The 7,470-nt window shown below is 37.8% G+C and overlaps 1 protein-coding gene across 1 annotated transcript in view; it reads left to right on the top strand.

The window, feature by feature from the left end:
- The first annotated feature begins 2,495 nt into the window (after positions 1-2,495).
- Positions 2,496-7,470, top strand: part of cdc42ep2 (CDC42 effector protein (Rho GTPase binding) 2) — a 24,009-nt gene continuing 19,034 nt past the window's right edge. Inside the window, exon 1 of the mRNA XM_016453663.1 lies at positions 2,496-2,765. The gene's annotated coding sequence lies outside the window, so the exon portion shown is untranslated. The remainder of the gene's footprint in view (positions 2,766-7,470) is intronic.

Genomic DNA, 7,470 nt, shown 5'->3' with positions numbered 1-7,470 from the left:
GAGTGAGTGTGTGTGCGCGCGCTCAGAAGAGGTTGCTTTCAGGTATATCGGTTGTGAATGTGCTTCAGCTCTGAATGAGAAACAAAATTACTGAGGTATTCTTAATGTGGACCAAATTGACAATTTTCCCCCCGCTCATGGTGATTGAGATGATCTGTTCCCTTTATTTGTACATCACAAGTTACTATCAATTATCTTCCTTGGAGGAATGTGAAATTTTTACCACATATATAATTGTAGGTTTTATACTTGCGGTCAGCAGGAGACTCTCTCCTGTCCCATAAGTCACGTTACACAGAGGCAGAATCAATAGCAACATAGAAGGCAGAACTTCAGATATACTTTTGCAGTTAAACGCATGATGTATTGGTAAAAGTGTACCCACTGTGGCATGAAATCAGTATTTTTGTAGGATAACGATTTTTCAGCCTCATATGATTGTGAGAAAGCTTGCCTTGGTGTGTTAATGTTAGCGTGAGTTTTTGACGTCATACAATGAAGCCCCTTCCTCTGAGGTGTGTGGAGTATATTGAGCCATGTCCACTCTTATGTCATTCATCTTGACATTTCCTTTGGAGACGTATTTAAGGGGTCAACACGAAGACGGAAGCTGAACTTTTTTTTTTTTTGCTGTGAAGTTTGATGTGAAGGAAAATGATGCAGACTCTCTGCTGAACCTTGTCCAGCCCCCAAAAACAGCCTCTTTACAATTTCAGTGATTGGACAATGTCACTGTAACTCATTTTCCGCTCCATTCAAGTGATGTGAAATTAGGATCTTGGAGTCAACGTTATGAAACATTATTCTCTGGATCGGTCTGATGTTCTCCATCCTAAAGGATAAAAAAAACACTGCGGTAGAACGATTTAGTTGTAGACCAGTGCTTTTGTTCACACAGAATACTGTCATTGAGCTGTAAGATGATTCATTTAGTCTGAGCCTGCACATACAGTTTGGGACTGTGCGCTAAATTGCTTCCTAAAATAAGTCAATGTGTTGCATTGGATTAGTCTCATTTGTGCTGTTGATTTTTTTTATTATTATCTTTATCAGAGTTACTTTATCTGAAAACTTCTGTTCTTTCTCTCACATTTTACACTATCCAGTATGGTTGGTTTTAACCCAGTTTGCTTAGATAGTCAGTTACATCATGACATAAGAGAGTCTGTTTGTGTACATTTCAAAGGACCAGTGTGGAAAATTGTAGGGGAAATTAAATATTGCAATACAGTGAATTCAATGGGATGAAACTCGTCTCTCAGTAAAAGTGAGTGTGGCCTCAAATTACTGAGCATTAGATTTGATAAAATCTGGGATTTTTTCCAATAGTATTATATTTTACAACATTTTAATGTGTCTTCAAAAATAATTCCACCAAACCCATTACAAATACCATTTATTAAAGAATGTTGATTCCATTCTTGATTTTTAAGTTGTTAATATCACTACTATTATCTGTTGTTGTTATTATTGTTATTATAAAAGTCCTTATTAATATTACTATTAATACTACTGTTGCAACTGCACCTCTTGTAAAACTGCAGCCTATTCGTGCGGAGTTTCTCGTCTGTAATACAAACCCCGCCACTTGGGGGCAAGTGTGCTGTGGAGCATTTTTCATTACTGATCTAAACAAGAAAAAGACTTGTTTGTTGACTTGTGTATCTACATCTAATATTAGGAATAAAAACATGTTTTAAAATAAAAAAACGTGTGTGGTGTTTTTCCTCTAAAAATTCTATAGGTGTATAAATATAAGATTAATATTCATATATGCCCACCACTTTCAAAAGCTTCTGACAGTCCATTATTGTTCATTATTTGGGTATAACTATGCTTAGCCTTGCCTTTTAAATATTTTCTGTTCCCATACATGTCTAAGCACAAAGCAGACCTCTTTCTCAGACTGCTCTGCCAGCTAAGTCTTTAAAGGGTCATGAACTTTGACCTTAACCCATCCACATCTATGAAGTTTACCATCTTACCAAGAATCAGCTTGCCTTCAATGCAAATCTCTCCTCCTCCCTCATGTTCCTCCAGTAGACACAACAGTATCTGACTTCAGATTCTTGTGCTTGCAGAGGTGTTGTAGCTGAATTTGATTTGTTATTTTCTGCAACAATAAGATTAAATAGCCTATTTATGACAAGGCTTTATAACAAATGATAGATTGAGAATGAGATGCATTTCATTATCTTAATCACCTCTGCACCATGCAGAGAATAGTTTGCTCTGAATCTGGCCTTGAAACTCAACCAGAAAACTTTCAACTGCCCACAGACCTGCAAACAAGGACTGCATAAAATGCTCCTGTAGGCCTCTCAACAGGTCCCTTTATATACTTGCTCAGTATGCAAATCCCCAGTTTAGTTCGTATTGTACTGACTAACGGCCGTTCCTCCTCCTGTGCTTATTATGTTTTAAACTATCAGGCCTGATGAGTGTCATCTATCAAGTCTATCAAGTGTTCAGAATCGCTTGGCAACGCAGCACCACTAAGCTAAGGCCGATTTAAAAGCGCGACGGCGGCCTCACCTCCAGCCCTCCCGGGCCCCCGCTTTGTGTTCAGTCACAATGGCGCGTTACCCAGCGACCGTTAAAACCGGCTGAGTGCAGCGCGAGGGGCTGGACCCTCACTAAACTGTCACCGATGCTTCAAACTGTTGTCAGACTGTCTTTGAGCACCGAACGGACTGGTATAAAATGTAAAGAATATCGTTATTGGGTCACAAAATTTGACACTGGATCTAAGCAAGGGAATTATTGTAAGTAGATTCACTTCTATTAGTGCGTTGTTATGTATTTGAATTTGACCAGGCGATATGGAATTATGGTTTAATTTTTTTTTACTGGAACGGAAAATGGTCACCATTGGAATTATAAAAAGAAAAGTTCGAATATTTGTCACTGTGCTTGTTCTAGAATTTGAGTGAGATTAAACAGACATTGTTGGCTGTGTGGCAGGTGTCGTTTATTCAGGTGAATTTGCGCAGTATTTCGAGGAAAGGCGTGAATGTTCAGTAGATTTGTTATCACGGCCGTGAGAAACTTCTCGATAGCATTCACGAAGTGGAAATTCTGGTGCGTGTGTCTTTCTTGTAAATCAGCTGCAGATGAATGTGTTGAAATGCGATTTCAATGCTGATAAACCATATTTCATTTTAAAGCTGTTGTCGAGTGAATTGCGGCTCTCCGTGTTGAGAGGAAGAGCTGTGCAGAATGTAGAGTCAGCACACTGCAGTGCGCGTGACCCCCGGACGCACTCAGCTCCACTGAGAAAAGCGTGCAGGAGTTTGCTCATTAGTGTAATCGAGTTACATATGACTTTCCACAGCCTAAGAACCTGACCTGGAAAAGCAAACAGGCCAGTGGCTGTTAAAAGCCTGATTTAATATAGTATTAATGGACCCGCGTTTTATGAAACACAAAACATTCGTTCATTAGGCTACTGTGTTGTCTGTCTGTCCTGATTTTATTGTGATCTCAACGCTTAAGTTGTTTTCTCAAGAGATCAGTTTTTGGTTGAAATGTTTATTTAGGCCTATTATTTATTTTATATGTTGGTCTTGAAGTCAGTTCTAAATGTAATATCGGCCTTCAAATTAGCTCCGCTCGCAAGTCTCTACAGTCCTGAGGTATGCTATCACTCACTGTGATTCCACTTTCAGCTTCAGAAGGGGGTTCCTTATTATCGTAAGTATAATGTGCATGCACTGTGTTTCTGCTCTTATGTGTATGTTTCTATAGAAGCATGTGTTCAGGAATCAGGTCTGCTCTACAACATACACATCACATCTGGAGTGGATTTGGAGAACAGAAAGATGGATAATAGCTGGCCCTACTTCCCAAGATTGTTCTGCAGGCAAATATGTGTGATGCTGAGGGCTTGTAGTTCACAAGAGCAGATAGGTCATGAGGGCAGATAAGCAGATAGACAAAGCAAGAAAATGTAAAGAGTTCAGATATCAGACTGAGAGGAACTGACAAAGAAAAAAAATTTTCGCTTCCCTCTGGTCTCCATATGTTGAGCAGAACCATCAAACATTGTCTTAATTACTGTAGTATGGAATGGAAAAAAATAAAGAAGAGAAAAAAATTTTAGACAAATTGATTCAAACTGTTGAATGTGTAATAAAACGCATCTAAATGTCAGAACTGGCAGAAGGTCCAAGGTCTGATGATCAGAATTATCAGAGAGATTAATAACATTTCACTATTATCATCATGTTTAGTTGAAGAAAAGTTGAAAAATTGTTGATATCACAAATGGAAGTTAGAAAATAAGATTGTGGTGAAGCATTTAGTTTGGTCTGGAGTGTCTGCATGGACCCGCATTGTTAGAAGAATTCCCCCATGTGAAACAACAGTGGAACACAAGAGAGCTGCGAAAGAAAAATGAGGAGATAAGAAAGATGAGGAAGTGATTTCAAGTGGACAAACTGGTGTGTTTCATAAATCCTGTCTGTTCAAGCTCCCGAGAGTGTCCTAAACTCAGCATCTCTGAGCTCAGTTTGGAAAACGGAACTGTTTTTGTCCAGTATGCATTGTTAATTAGTGCATATGTTTGAGTCATCTTTTGCTGCTATGCCGTGTGAACAATCTGTGTGACGTACATTTCCATTGGACATCCTGTCATTGTCGGTGTGTGATGAACTTTGGAGCACAATGAGAGCAAAAGGAATACCAGATTTTCTATTTGTTACAAAGACAGGTCAATTATTATGAGCTATTATAGGATGCGGCGTGCAGGAACAGTATTCACTGACTGTGTGAGTCACAGGATTGTGTTTAGGAATCTACAGTACATACTTCAAAGAACAAATGAAATCTCTACAGAAATAGGTATAGGAAAAACAAGGCTAAGATCTTCCCAAAGGCAGACAGTCAAGCGACAACTGGCCAGCATTGTTAGAGCTGAATGCATGGGTAAAGGTATTGTCTACTTTTTAAAAAGTTGAATCAGATTCAGTACTAATAAAAATGTTGATCTCTAAAGGAGTATAATTCCATTAAGACTTTATCATATTTACTCAAAATATCTTAACTGAGCTGCAGTAAAAAAAAAAAAAGACAGACTTCTCTCTGGTGACGTATGCAGGACTTCTCCACTTAAACCCCTGCAATCTCACGTTCATCTGCCTCCACATTTGAGTGCAGTCCAAAATCTCAAAATCCAATCATTTATTATTTTTATATAATCCGTTACACTCAGATGTACGTCATATCAAACTGTTGTTATTTCCATTTTATTACAACTTTAAATTCTAATTAAATTCTTGAGCTTGAACTAATTAAAAAACATTTTTTCAGGAAATTCATATTACTCCAAATGTAATTTAAACAAATTAAACCAGAAGAAGAAAATCAGTCACGACAAACTTTAAAGGGGACATAACACACACACAGTTTCACTCAATCTCATGTTAATCTTGAGTACCTATTAGGGATGTGCATCTCATGACTCGGGCCGATACGATTCGCATCTCGATGCATAGCCAACGATACGATACATTAAAGATGCATATGAAGCAGCTACCGATGCGATGCGATATAATTCACCCCTATTACGATGCAGTGCGATCGGTTTTCGATTCGATTCGATTCAACACAATGCGATTTGATTCGATGCAATGGAGAAAATATGATCACTTTTAATGCCTCGAGGCCTGTTTCATAAAACAAGTTAACCAAATAAGCCAGGCTTATTTCAGTTATCTGACTCATTGTCAAGTGATTTGGTTCCATAAAGCAAATTTAACATAGGCTTAAAGCCTATGACATTAACATAGCTTAGTCACTGTGGCAACTTATGCTGGGAAACTAACCTTGTCTAAAGCAGGCTAACTGTCAGGCTAAGTTAAGCTCCTCTACTGACCAATAGGAACACAATGATATTACCACTGTCTCACATATTATTTGACTTTTTTTATTTTTTTTATTTTTGTACAGTTTCTAGCCATGCAGCCTTTCTCTCTGATTTTATTACAGCTGTACCTTTTATAGTTTGCAGAACAGATAGCAGAACATTAGAACATTATATTCTAAAATTGCTCTTTAAAGCATTAAAATAACTAAATTAAAAGTTAAAATCACTGAATTTAAAAAGGAAATAAATAATAAAGAAAATGACTACATTTTAACTGCTATAAGAAAAATTAACTAATTAAATTAACTAATTTGAGCTTAGTAATTAGTAGGCTACTAGCTTACATTTGATTTACCTATTACAATAGTCCACTTACAGTTACTGCTATCATAAAAATACACTTTATATGTAGGTTTAAAATTCTACAAAAGACACATTTAATGTCCAAAAATAATTTTTTTTAGCAAAATGTATATTTTACTCAGAATTATTGCGCTCCTATTCGATTGCGCTCAGTCTGTTTAGTGCGCATGCGCGCGTCAGCCTCGCCCACTCCTGACAGCAAAATGGATATGTTTGCATGACTTTCTAACATTTACAGATGAAAAATATACCTGTGACATGTCAGTTATGCTCTGAGGAAAACACAACGTCTCAAATGCATTAAACAGCACAGATATATTCGCTGTTTGTCATGGTGGATCGATTTGATCCACGATTCGACATTAAGGTCTGCTTAAGAATAAGCGTGCACAAATTAGTGAGGGAATGTGAATTTAATTTGTCGTTAATTGAACCGCTTTAGCCCCTATTGATTTGTTAGGTTATTTCAAATCAGGTTTTGGATTTTAATCCCAGTTTTTCCTCGGGTCTCCGTGGTGTTGTGATGCGTCATATTCACGCAGCAGCAGCGGTGATGAGAGCCCGGCTTGAGAAACAGTTTAGAGAGGAGAAATCAATCTACTTATAAAATATTGGTCACAGATTATTGGTCACTTTCTAAATAATAAAAATATAGCGCACCCACTAGTAATTATATATAAATAAATCGTTTTTTACCGATGCAACTATGTTAGAAACGATGCATCGCGATATAAATGACAACTTGTAGCCGATGCACACTTTTTAAACCGATGCACCAAGCGAATCGGGGAATCTGCCCATCCCTAGTACCTATAGAGTAGTACATCATCCTTCATTCATATCTCCAAAAGGTCTTTAGTTTTATCATATTTATAAAAGAAAGATACAGCTTTACCCGATTGCCAACAAAACAGACATTTGATGCTGTTTCACTTACCGTCTGCAGTTCTGAATCATGACCGGGATCTTTTATCGCTGGGACCGCTCCATCTTTCAGTATCAAACGATGTGCAAATTCAGCCGAACTGGGCCTTGTTTATAAAACGCTTGTCAACAAACACGCTTGTGAAACTGCGTCCACTGTTTACATAACGTTGGGTTCTTTAGGAAGCTGAACAAAGTTATCTTTCCCTTACAACCAAAAACACACTTCTTTGGAGACATTCTTCCTGAGCGAGTCTGCGAGCTGCTGAATGAAGCGCGTTGATTGGCTAGCTCTTGCTCTTGCTCTGGTCAATGTG

This window comes from Sinocyclocheilus anshuiensis, unplaced genomic scaffold, assembly GCF_001515605.1.
Source record: "Sinocyclocheilus anshuiensis isolate Anshui unplaced genomic scaffold, SAMN03320099.WGS_v1.1 scaffold1531, whole genome shotgun sequence".
In the NCBI taxonomy this organism is placed as follows: Eukaryota; Metazoa; Chordata; class Actinopteri; order Cypriniformes; family Cyprinidae; genus Sinocyclocheilus; species Sinocyclocheilus anshuiensis.
This window is presented reverse-complemented; position numbering and strand designations above follow the sequence as displayed.